The 13,502-nt window shown below is 40.7% G+C and overlaps 1 pseudogene; it reads left to right on the top strand.

Annotated features, from left to right (window-relative positions):
• The first annotated feature begins 7,776 nt into the window (after positions 1-7,776).
• Positions 7,777-9,348, top strand: LOC132220126 (swi5-dependent recombination DNA repair protein 1 homolog; annotated as a pseudogene).
• The last annotated feature ends 4,154 nt before the right edge of the window (positions 9,349-13,502 follow it).

Genomic DNA, 13,502 nt, shown 5'->3' with positions numbered 1-13,502 from the left:
CAATTTTAGTTTTTATAAGTTTTGCTCTTAACTAAGGTATTTTTAAAATAGGATTTTCTTCCTAATCATTGTATGTCATTGATGAAGTATTTGAGTATTATGTCCCTAACCTCATTTTTGGCCTGTGGCATTTGTTGGTTTATTTTTTCATTAAGACTATTTTAGAGCAGTTTTAGTTCTACAGAAAAATTTAGCAGGAACCACAGAGCATTCCCAATACACAGTTTCTGCTATTATTAATATTTTGCAAACGTGTGGTACATTTGTTACATTTAATGAGCCAATATTGACACATTATTATTAACTGAAGTCCATAGTTCAGTCTTTGTGTTGTGCATTCTCTGGGTTCTGACCAATGTATGACATGTGTGCACCATTACAGTATCATTCAGAATAGTTTCTCAGCTCTAATAATCCTCTGTGATCCGCCTGTTCAGCCCTCCCCCCAACACCTGGAAATCACTCATCTCTTTACTGTCTTCCATAGTTTTGCTTTTTAGAGAATATCACATAGTTGGAATCATAGAGTATATAGCTTTTTCAAATTAACTTATTTCACTTAGTCATATGCACTTAATATTCTACAATGTGTTTTTATGACTTGATAATTCGTTTTATTTTATTACTAAGTAATTTTCCATTGTATGGATGCACTCGTTTGTCTATCCATCACCTCCTGCAGGACATCCGGGTGACTTCCAAGTCTTTGCAATTATGGACAAAGCTGCTATAAACAAGTGTGTGTAGATTTTTGTGTGAACATAAGTTTTCAGTTCATTTTGAGTGCAGTTTTCAATTTAAGGAACATGATTGCTGGATCATATGGTAAGAATATCTTTAGTTTTATAAGGAACCACAGAGTATCTTCCAAAGGACTGTACCGTTTTTCATGCCCAAGAGCAATGAGTGAGAGTTCCTGATGCTCCACCTCCTTGGCCACCCTGGGTGCTGTCAGTGTTTTGGAGGTTGGGCATTCTAATAATTGTGTAGTATTGTAATTGTTTATTGTTTTCATTGCAATTTCCTAGTGACACTTTTTAATTGGGTTGTTTCTTTTCTAATTGTTGCATTTTAAGAAGTCTTTGTATATTTGATACAGTCCTGTATCAAATATGTAAAGATTTTCTCAAAATCTGGCTTTCATTCTCTAAATAGTGTCGTTCACAGAGCAGAAGTTTTTAGTTTCCAGTAAGTGTAACTTCCCTTTCTCTTTTCTGTGGATATGCACAATTTTGCACAACTCGGTGATTTTTAGGAATTCATAGACTGTGTGTTAGCCACTGGCCACATTTATCCTTTTCAACCATTCATTCCTTTGATCAGATAATTCCATTTTGAATAAAGTCCCCAAAATAATAAGTCGAGATACTCAGTAGCATAACTTATGGTGAAAAGTGAAACATGGTAGCAACCATGCTTGGGTAAAAATTGCTGTTTAATATTTTAACCCTGCTGACTTGGCTTCTGTAATTATGTGCTTGCTAAAATAATAGGAAAGTTATTTTGATTTTCTGAACTTATATAAGTTATCCCATTCTATTGAGTACTCCATTGATTGTGGTTTGAATACCCCCATGGATAGTGATCTTACTGGTCTTTCGAAACACATTCCTCTGCACCTGGAGACCATGACAGCACAATTACTCTAAATTGCCTCAGTTGCTCCAGATAACGTGTTTCCGTTGACTCAGTGGTCCCAAGACACAAAACTATAATTAATCTTTGTAACTAACTTGCTCAGTCTAAGCTTCTGTAACAAACTGCTTTTTGCAAACCAGGTTCCTCATTCCAAACCTCGAGATGTAATCAATACCTTTGTGATATTTGCCTACATAAGTCTGATGTTTCGTCCAAGAGGGCACTACAAGATTTGGAGAGCAAATTGCCCCCTCGCAGTCCTGGCTTTGAAATAGATGTGGCTCCTTAATTGTGTGATTCGTGGGGTACAATACAACAAAAGCTAGAAACCTAAGGCCAAACATTTGAAATTGGATAAGTAATACAAGAGAATACTAACAATATGAAATACAAATGGATATTGTGTTAAAAATTGCTCCCATGTCAACATTCTTTACATACAAAAATCAGTTCATGGAAATATTAACAAAGAAAGTAACAGATAAAATATCATGTATACATTAATTTCAACTAACGAAACATGTAATTTGACAATTAAAAATTCAGTAACAGGTACTAGTTAGAATAAGTAGCACTAAGTTGCTATAAAAACAAGCCCCACTATTTCATAGTGAAAGTTTACTTTTCACTCATGCAAAGTTGAATACAAATGTTTCAGGTAAACATCAGCTAAGGGACAAGTTCCTCCCATCTTTGACTCTACCATCCCCTGGGCCATGCAGTGAGTGCTTGGCCAATTTTTCCCTCTGCATTTGGCTGGGAGATGAACAAGAGTGTGAGGAGGAATCACAGAGGAAGTTTTTATGGGCTGGGTTTGGAAGGTTGAACTCACTTGCACCTAAGTGGCACCCCTCCCTTCAAGGCAAGCTGAGATCAATGGTCCCCTGTGTGCCAAGGAGACAGAAGGATGCTCTGCACTTGACAAAATGAGATTCGGTTTTCTTAGGCTCCTTTCTCCTTTCAGTTTTGCTTAATCTGTAATAACACATAAGTACCCCATATTACCTTCCTCAGTTTTGTTCCTGAGTCCAGATGATGAGAATGCAGCTAGCACTTATCCTAGTCGATTAGGTTCCTGTGTTCAGATAGGAAGAGATTTGATAGGTAGGATAATGTATCACTTCTTTCTTTAAAGAAAGGAAATTGAAATTTGCAGTGTCTCTGAGATTATCCCTTATTCTTCATTTCAGACACCTCCTAAATCAACTCAGATTATTGCCTGTCCGATTTAAAAATTCTACAGCAAGATTGCATGTCTTGCCAAGGAAACAACATGTAACAATCCTCTCTGTAAGTGATGCCTAATTCCTAATCTACATATTTCTGTGGGGGTTTTTTGAAGAATAAGCAAAATGTCAAAGAAATTTTCTAAGTAGCACAAAATACCCTACTTAAATCTTCTAACCTGCATATTAATAACTACTATTTGGTTATGCATTGGTAGCATTCATCAGTGTTGATTCTTTTATATTAACATACATATTTTATATAAGGATCTGTAAACATTATATTTTGGCAGTGAAAAATCTTTATCAAAATAATCTATTCTAAAATGGTTTTTTTTTCTATTTTAATGATCACTTTTCCATTGTTCTCCAGTTACCATTTAATTTTAAGAAAAGTAAAATATTTGGAAATTTTATAGAATAAGTCAATCATTATTATTATCTTTTAAAAAACTATCTTATGTACTTGCTTCCTGATTTTTCCTATTGGGAAAATAGGTTTTTACTATTGTCAATCTGTATTAAACTGTTGCATATGGACTCTTAATGTATATTTGCATTTCATCTATTTGCAGCATAAATAGTATTTTTATATGCACTATATTTAAACTCTGTAATGATGAATATCTTAATTTATTTCCCTACTAAGGTTTTATTACATTCTGTTAATATATATGTTATGTTTCAAGATAAATCATGATTTATTGCTTTTGCTGTTATCACATTTATTTCTTCATTATCTAACTACATGTCATTAATCTAAGTGTGCAATTGATCTTTTTAAATATATTTTTATTGATTTCAGAGAGGGAGAGAGAGATAGAAACATCAATGATGAGAGAGAATCATTGATTGGCTGCCTCCTGCATGCCCCCTACTGGGGATCGAACCCACAACCTGAGCATATGCCCTTGACCAGAATCAAACCTGGGACCCTTCAGTCCACAGGCTGATGCTCTATCCACTGAGCCAAACTGGATAGGGCTGCAATTGATTTTTTAAATATTACATTTAAAATCTTGCAACTTTTTAAACTTCCAATGTTTTGGTTGATGTCTTTGATTTTCGATATAATTAAATTATATAAATGTACTCCTTTTATTATATATACATATACATATATATATATATATATATATATATATATATATATATATATATATATATACACACACACACACACACACACACGTATACATATGCCTAAGAGACTGAACAACTAGTTGACTGGTCGCTATGATGCACACTGACCACCAGGGGGCAGACACTCAATACAGGAGCTGCACCCTGGTGGTCAGTGCGCTCCCACAGCCAAACTCCCACGGCCGTCCAACCTCCTGCGGTGCCTCCCCCCGGCCAGCTGGGTGGTCAGTGCGCTCCCACAGCCAACCTCCCATGATCCCTCCCCCCAGACTGGGTGAGACAGGCTGATCGGCCCCAATCACCAGGCCGAGAGACCCCACCTGTGCATGAATTCATGCACTGGGCCTCTAGTTTTACTATAATGACAAAGAGTATTTCTAGAATGAATCCTAAGAGAAGAGTTGCTGTCAGTTACGAGATCAGCAATTATTTTGGGTGTTTTAATATCACCACCTACTGGAGATTTTAATCAGAAGGTTTTACTTTGGAAATCCTCATCAACAGCAGTATTGATTGAATTAAACATTCCTAGATTCATAACATTTTTTAACATGTTAAGGTCCTAAACCCTATATTTATAAATATGGGAAATAGACACAAAATGGCTAAACAGTTCAATGATTTGCCCCAAATCACACCACTAATCTACACTAATAAAAGAGAAACATGCAAATTGGTGTCACTCCGCTACACTCACCAACCAATTGGATGAGTATGCAAATTAACCCAACAAAGATGGTGGTTAATTTGCATACATAGGCGCCCAGCGGCCTGGGTTCTGGGAACATCATTGGCACCCATGTCACTCTGAGGTAGGCTCCATGTGGGCCCTGAGCAGCGTAGGAAGGGCCTGAGCCAGGGGGCTCCTGGGCAGGGGCAGAGCTGGCCATCGGAGCTGCGGTGGGCCCCTGCCCAAGCCTAAAGCCTCGGCCAGAGGCGTTAGGCCTGGACGGGGGGCGGAGCCGGCAATCGGAGGATGATCGGAGGGGTCTGGGGGTCCCCTGTCCAGGCCTAATGACTGAGCCAGAGGCGTTAGGCCTGGGCAGGGGGCGGAGCTGGCGATCGGAGGGTGATGGGGGCCGATGCCTCTGGCTGAGGCATCTGGTCTAGGTGGGGGGCCTAGCCGGAGATCGGTGTGAACTACAGAGGAAACACCTTTTCTGACCACTCATTGACTAAGCTTCCCGTATGCCACTGGTAATATTCTTAGTAACTTGGGTAATAAGAATCCAAAAAGGTGATCTAGGGTTTTTCACCACACTCCTGGAGAAAAAAACAAAGGTCCGCTGCTGGAGGGCTAAGAAATGTCATATCCTGCCCTAGCCGGTTTGGCTCAGTGGATAATGCCTCGCCCTGCCGACCGCAGGGTCTGGGTCCAATTCTGACCAAGGGCATGTACCTAGGTTGCAGGCTCCTCCCTAGCTGGGCCCAGGTCAGGGCTCATGCAGGAGGCAACCAATCAAAGTGTTCCTCTCACTTTGATGTTTCTCTCTGTCTTTCCCTTTCTCTTTCACATTCTCTAAAAATCAATGGAAACATATCCTCAGATGAGGATTAAAAAAATAATAATAAAGAAATGTCATATCCTATGAAAGACACATCTTGAAAATGCCTAAAGAAACTTGTCATTTTTTCATGATGAAGGGACTGGAGTCTGTTTTGATGAAAAAACCTTGCTGGCTGCGGTGACTGGCAGTAGCTGCAGCAGCGGGGTGATGGGGCTGGTGCCTTCCGCTGATCAGCCCAGTTGCCTCCCACAAAGGGAGGACAGACTGCGGCTTAGGCCCACTCCCCAAGGGGAGCAGGGAGCGGGCCTAAGCCGTCAGTAGGACATCCCCTAAGGGCTCCCACTATGTGAGAGGGGGCAGGCTGGGCTGAGGGACACCCCCCCGCCCAGTGCACGAATTTCATGCACCGGGCCCCTAGTTATATATAAAATGTTTATATAAGACCAAGGATATATAAGCCTATGATGCACATCTACTAGTTCTCACTCCCATTATCTTTGTTCTATAATTTGCCTTTCCAGGGTGACAGACGGTGTTCATTATAATACTGGCTAAAACACTCTTGAAGTGAAGGCAAAGTTGGTTTTCCTATCAAAATTACTTACCAAAATTTCCCATATTAAGAGCTAAATTTCTATTAAGTTCTTATGTTGTATCCTGCAGATAAGCATTGATCAAATTACTTAGTATGAGCAATCTAGTTTCTCCTATCTCTCTTTTATTTTCTCACCCACAATTGAAGAAAGAAGATAGTACTTTCCAACTCTCTGATTGACAATTTAAAAGACCACTGGAAATGTGTGGGAAAGCAGGATCTCTGAAACTGTATATTAGAGAATAAAATGGTGCTAAAGGATGCTAGTAATTTCACAGTGTCTATCAAGAATTTAGATCAAATAACCTTTGATGCCACAATTTCACTTCTAGGAATTTATTCTACAAATATCAATTGTAACATTACTGGTGATATCAAAAGTAAAAAAATCTGGAGACAACCTGTTATTAACAGGAAACTGATAAGGTAAATTACAGGTCATTGATACAGCCATACTATATGAAATACCTACAGCTATTTTTTAACATGACATAATTCTATGGGTACTTATAAGAAGGGTAAACTTATGTTTAAAGAAAAAAAAGCCAGTTATATGTGTACTATCATTCCACTGGTATAAAACTATATAATTTTATATTTACAATAAATACATATTAAAATATGGTTTTACATAAATATAATTTTATAAATATATGATAATGTATATACACATAAACAAAAGTGCATTTGTTTATGCCTAGAAAGGTCTCTAAGGCATTTTCCATCTTTTCAAGTTATGATTCATAACAAAAAATTATCCTACACTCTGAGGTAAACTGGAGGGGATTCAGGAACATCTATGTGGAGCTTGGTACAAAAAAAAACCCAAAACACATGGATTTTTTTCTATGTTTCAAAATTAATATAAAATCTATACAGTATTTGGAAAGACATTAATTGCTAAATTTAAGCTTCAAAAGTTGTCAAATATTAAAGTACTTGTAAGTTTGCTATAATTAATATAATTTTAATACATATATAATTTTATTCTTGAAATGGCTACATGTAATTCCTAATCAAGACTTTTAAAAATGATTTAGTCTAACTTTTGATACCTATGGTTGATTTAAAAAGCTTTATTGCACTACTATACAATAAAAAAAATTTTACAACCATGCGAAAATTGTCACATAGCTGAGAGCCTATCTTTAATTGAATAGGTTTTCCTTTTCTGTCACTGATAACTGTAATGTTAAAATTTCTTTGATGATGCAAATGAATTCCCAACTGAATTAAATATTTCCATACCATTTATTGCACAATTTAAATAACCTCTAATTTGCAAAAAGGCATATGCCTTGCTACAGCAGTCACCCTCAAAGTCATCTGGATGCCCCAAAAAAGGATTCATGCGCCCTAAGCAGACAGAAATATATAATACACTAGAAGCCCATTGCAGGAGGATTCCTGCAAGAATAGGGCTTCCTTGGGCCGATCGCACCGCCAAGCCCCGCTGCCCAGGGCCGCTCATGGGGGTCCCGGCTGGCGGCGTGGCATAGGCGGCACACGAGGGCCCAGATGGTGGCTCACACTGGCCTGCCCTGCCTGCAGTATGCAAATTAGCCATCATCTTTGTTGGTGGTTAATTTGCACATCATGATGATTAGCCAATGGGAAGCGTAGCGAAGGTACAATCAATTACCATGTTTGTCTATTATTAGATAGGATGTGGTGTACTAAGTTGAATAGTGTCCCCCTCGAAATTCGTGTACAGCCAGAACCTGAGAATGTGACTTCACTTGGCATAAGGTTCTATGAAGATGTCATTAAGGTACGGTTCAAAATATAATCACCCTGGATTAGGGTGGGACCGAAACCCAAGGACTTTCCCTAAAAGAGCCAGAAAAGCAGAAGACTTGGTGACAGAGAGCAGAAGGTGATGTGACTATAGAGGCCGTGGTTGAAGTGATGCATCTTCAAACCAAGAGATGCCCAGGATTGAGGGCCACCGCCCGAAGCTGGGACAAAGGCAGGAATGGACTCTCCCTCAGGCCACCAGAAAGAACCAATCCTGGGGACAGACTGACTTCAGACTTCTGGCCTGCAGAAATGTGAGAGCCTAAGTTTCTGTTTTAAGCCACCCTGTTTGCAATAATCTGTCATGGCAGCCCTGGGGCGCGAAGGTATTATGGATGCCACCTGCACGCCCCCCCTCCCATCCCCCCATGAGACTTCTCAGGGCTTGGCTGCTGCCACACTTTCTGCAGAAGGAATCACATGTAGCCATCCCCAGGGTCAGCTGTGGCTGAGGAGTGCAGCGCTCCCTTTTCTGGAGGTAAACCAAAATTTCACTTTCAAGATTTCACTTTCAGCCTCAGCCTTACCCAGCACCCCACAGGCCTGTTCCAGTCCATCATCTCCCCAAACGAATAGTTCATGAAAACAACCTATGAGGGCGACACCTAGAGGACAACCAAGGAAAACCAGATCGTCCTTCGACCAGTGGGACAAAACATCTTGGAATGGAAGAAGGAAGAAAGCCATCAGAATATTTCCGAGAAACCAGCTCTTTCCACAGAAGGAAACTGGAATTGCACACAACGTTTAGACACACAGACAGTGAACTGGACGAAAGGACATATTTGAAAAATACCTTCAAGAATATCAGTGCACGTGGATCTCAATCACTTGATCCTGGGTCCTGCAAGTGATATCCAACATGATACTGTGGAGGGGAATCTTCCCACACCAGGATTAAATGCAAATTGGGGACGCAGGTACAGGAGAAAAAACCTTCTTCAGAGGCTAAAACTGGTGAAAACGTAGAACTCAAAGAATGGCCTGTTTCCGTTACAGCTGTTAAAGATGTAAAGAAGCCGAAACCGGTTTGGCTCAGTGGATAGAGCGTCCGCCTGCGGACTGAAAGGTCCCGGGTTCGATTCCCGTCAAGGGCATGTGTCTGGGGTTGCGGGCACGTCCCCAGTAGGGGATGTGCAGGAGGCAGCTGATTGATGTTTCTCTCTTATTGATGTTTCTAACTCTCTATCTCTCTCCCTTCCTCTCTGTGGAAAATCAATAAAATATATTTAAAAAAAAAAAAAGATGTAAAGAAGCTTACCGGCTGGTACTCTGAGAGCTGCAGTCAGGCATGTCTGAGAATAAGAAGCTCTTTACTCAGTTGACAGACCACTGTGGGTTCCATGATGAATTGCTACATGAGAACAGAAATGAAGAAGATTTTATAAGTGTTTCATTCAGATTTTTTTTCCTCCAGAATATCTTTGAGAATGACAAATAAATTTAAGGGAAGATATAAGCTATTAGGGCTTAGAGAAAGCTAACCTTGTGAACATCAATTTAGAGCATTCTGTTATATAAATATAAAGTAAGCTCTAAAATAAACATTTGTTCTTTTAGGTAAATTTGTCCAAGGAAATTTGATAATTAGAAATGTGAAAAAAAATAACTTGTATTAAAAAATAATTTGGATAATTCTGGAAGTGAGTTTTAATGTGTTGTTTTGTTCATTGTGGTAAAGAGGCTTTGTTGAATATTAAAAAAAAAAAGTCCAGTCTGGTGAATGTCTAAACCTAAGCTGGTCTGAAAATGCCTGCCTCTTTCTTAAGTTTATGACCCTTGTTTTCATCCATTTAGTGCATATTTCCATCTGGAAGGTCTAGCAGGTAATTAAATTCATGTGTATGTACAAATTTTTTAAATTATAATACACATGGAGATAAAAATTGGGGCCACTGCATAAGTCACAAGCCTTGCTCACCTCCAACCCCTAAGCTGCTCCATGTGTCCTGCATCAGCCCCTTTGGGCATCTGGAATGGCAGTGCCACCCCAAGCCCCCACCCTGCCTGCAGAAGCAGGTGCCCAGACAGCCAAGCCCGCCACACTCTCCCCTCCTACTTCTTCCCCGTCACATCCCTCTAGCCTGTGTCCAATCCCTGAGCTGTGTCAGGCCCCACACCGGTCAGACATCCTGAAAAAAGTGACCATGTGGGAGCCCTGGGTAAAAACTTCAATTCTACAATATGGTGTTACCAGCTGTAGTCGCCATGTTATTCATCAGATCCTCAGACCTTATTCATCTTACAGCTGAAAGTTGGTATCTTTTTGCCAACTTCTCCCCATTTCCACCAGCTACTGTCAACTGTTTCTATGAGTTCAGCCTTTTTTAAAAAAAAAAAAAATTTCTACAAGATACCAAACAGTATTTGTCTTTTAAATGTCTCTGGCTTATTTCACTTAGCATTATGACCTGAACTAATTACGGATCCCTCAGCTCCCTAGGTGATATCTCATTCTAGTCAGTGATGCTCTTTGAAAGTCTCTGACTTGTGCCTGGACAACAATGGAAATACCCATTACTGCTGCTTTGTGCAGCCCTAAATGCATCCACTTACCCTGGCCATGTTTACTTATTTAATAGACGTGCTCCTTTAATCCCTCAATCTAAGGCTGTTCGTCCCAGGGCAGACACTGTTTACAGAATTGTGCTTAGTCTGAGGGCACTGGCTGATGCTTTTGTTGATGGCGGAAGAATAATGGGAGCCTGAGGCCAAGTATTTTGATCAGATTAATTCATGTTATTTGGCAAGAATAGAAGACAAGTAAAAAGTGAAGCCCAACTGGTGTGGCTCAGTGGTTGAGCATCGGCCCATGAACCAGAAGGTCAAGGTTCCCTTCCCAGTCAGGGCAACATGCCCGGATTTCGGCCAGATCCCCAGGAGGGGGCGTGCAAGAGGCAGCCAATCAATGACTCCCTCTCATCATTGATGTTTCTATCTCTCTCCCTCTCCCTTCCTCTCTGAAATCAATTAAAAAATATTTTTTTAAAGTTAAAAGAGGGAACCAGCGAAAGCTTCCCCTCTCTTCTCCACTGTAAAGAGCAAAGACGCATAGACGGGAATAATGCCAAGGCTGTTTAGCCTGACCTCATCTCTTCTTGGCTGCAGTCAGAGTCAAAGAGCAACAGGCCCAAATGAGCCTCGCCCAATTTCAAAAGCTAGAGAGTTCTTTTTACTTAAGAATACGATTTTTGTTTTAGTCTTCTACCTCACAGTTCTCTCAAAGATTTCCCCTTTCAGATCCGTGCTGCACTATGACAATGAAGAATAACTTATTGGCTTTATAAAATGTGAACTCAACTGTCAGGCTCACTTCTCCGGGCATGGAGGATCTTGGTCTCATAGTTAATCCAGGGTGAAATTTTACATATTGCATTTTTGTTGTTCATATTTACCGCCCCAATTCTTGTCCTTCACTCTGAGAGTGGGGACTGGGAGTATTTGTCTTGAGGCCCAGGGAGAGGAGTGAAGGGTGGGAGTTGGGAAGGGCCCAGGGCAATGGAGAAGCAAAGCATTGGATGTTTGTTAAATCTCCGGGGAGTGTGCTTCCCACAAAAAAAGATGAAGGTTTAAGGAATAACTTGGCTAAAATTTGCAATCAAAGCAATTAATAAAACTGTTATACTAGATGCTTTAAATAATTTTTTAAAACTTTTGACAGAAAAAATATTTCAGAGAACCAAGATGGCGGCATAGGTTAACTCCAGAGTTTGCTGCTTTGAACAACTACTTCAAAAGTGAAACTAAAAGACGGAACGGACATCACCCAGAACCACAGCAACGCTGGCTGAGTGGAAGTCCTACAACTAGGAGGAAAGAGAAACGCATACGGACACTCAGAGGAGGCGCAGTGCTGAAGTCAAATTCTGAGGTGCGGAGTGTGCGGAGCGGGCTGGCGGCGGAGGGCGCGGTTGTTGTTTTCAATCGGGAGGGAGTTTCAGACTCTGAGCTCCAGATACAGGCGAGTCTTTAGGGACCCAGACTCAAACGGGAGAAGCGGGACTGTCTGGCTTCGGTCAGAGCGAGTGCAGCTTTCTCTCCGAGCTTTGCAGCGGGTGCTGGGACTCAGAGAGGCAGAGCCCCTGGGGACAGGACTGAGAGCCGCCATAACTGCTCTCTCCGGCCCACCCTGTTGATCCTGTGCTACCCGCCCCGCCCAAGCCCTGCACAGAGGCATTTGCCGGATAGCCTCAGGCAAAGGCTAGATTAGCACCTCCCTAGAGGACAGAAGTTCTCTCACTGCTGACACAGCTGATTCTCATAGCCACTTGGCCTGGAGGTCAAACCCTCCCTGGTATTAGCTACAACAATCAAGGTTTAACTATAAGACTGCGAACAAAGACCACTAGGGGGTGCACCAAGGAAGCATAACAAAATGCGGAGACAAAGAAACAGGACAAAATTGTCAATGGAAGATATAGAGTTCAGAACCACACTTTTAAGGTCTCTCAGGAACTGTTTAGAAGCCGCCGATAAACTTAATGAGATCTACAAGAAAACTAATGAGACCCTCGATGTTATATTGGGGAACCAACTAGAAATTAAGCATACACGGACTGAAATAACGAATATTATACAGACGCCCGACAGCAGACCAGAGGATCGCAAGAATCAAGTCAATGATTTGAAATGCGAGGAAGCAAAAAACACCCAACCGGAAAAGCAAAATGAAAAAAGAATCCAAAAATGCGAGGATAGTGTAAGGAGCCTCTGGGACAGCTTCAAGCGTACCAACATCAGAATTATAGGGGTGCCAGAAGATGAGAGAGAGCAAGATATTGAAAACCTATTTGAAGAAATAATGACAGAAAACTTCCCCCACCTGGTGAAAGAAATGGACTTACAGGTCCAAGAAGCGCGGAGAACCCCAAACAAAAGGAATCCAAAGAGGACCACACCAAGACACATCATCATTAAAATGCCAAGAGCAAAAGACAAAGAGAGAATCTTAAAAGCAGCAAGAGAAAGAAACTCAGTTACCTACAAGGGAATACCCATACGACTGTCAGCTGATTTCTCAACAGAAACTTTGCAGGCCAGAAGGGAGTGGCAAGAAATATTCAAAGTGATGAATACCAAGAACCTACAACCAAGATTACTTTATCCAGCAAAGCTATCATTCAGAATTGAAGGTCAGATAAAGAGCTTCACAGATAAGGAAAAGCTAAAGGAGTTCATCACCACCAAACCAGAATTATATGAAATGCTGAAAGGTATCCTTTAAGAAGAGGAAGAGGAAGAAAAAGGTAAAGATACAAATTATGAACAACAAATATGCATCTATCAACAAGTGAATCTAAGAATCAAGTGAATAAATAATCTGATGAACAGAATGAACTGATGATTATAATAGAATCAGGGACATAGAAAGGAAATGGACTGACTATTCTTGGGGGGGAAAGGGGTGTGGGAGATGCGGGAAGAGACTGGACAAAAATCGTGCACCTATGGATGAGGACAGTGGGTGGGGAGTGAGGGCGGAGGGTGGGGCAGGAACTGGGAGGAAGGGATTTATGGGGGGGGGGAAAGAGGAACAAATGTAATAATCTGAACAATAAAGATTTAATTTAAAAATAAATAAATAAATAAATAAAA

The sequence above is a fragment of the Myotis daubentonii genome, chromosome 17, assembly GCF_963259705.1.
Source record: "Myotis daubentonii chromosome 17, mMyoDau2.1, whole genome shotgun sequence".
NCBI lineage: Eukaryota > Metazoa > Chordata > Mammalia > Chiroptera > Vespertilionidae > Myotis > Myotis daubentonii.
Note: the sequence above shows the minus strand (reverse complement) of the source record. Positions and strands in the feature narration are given on the sequence as shown.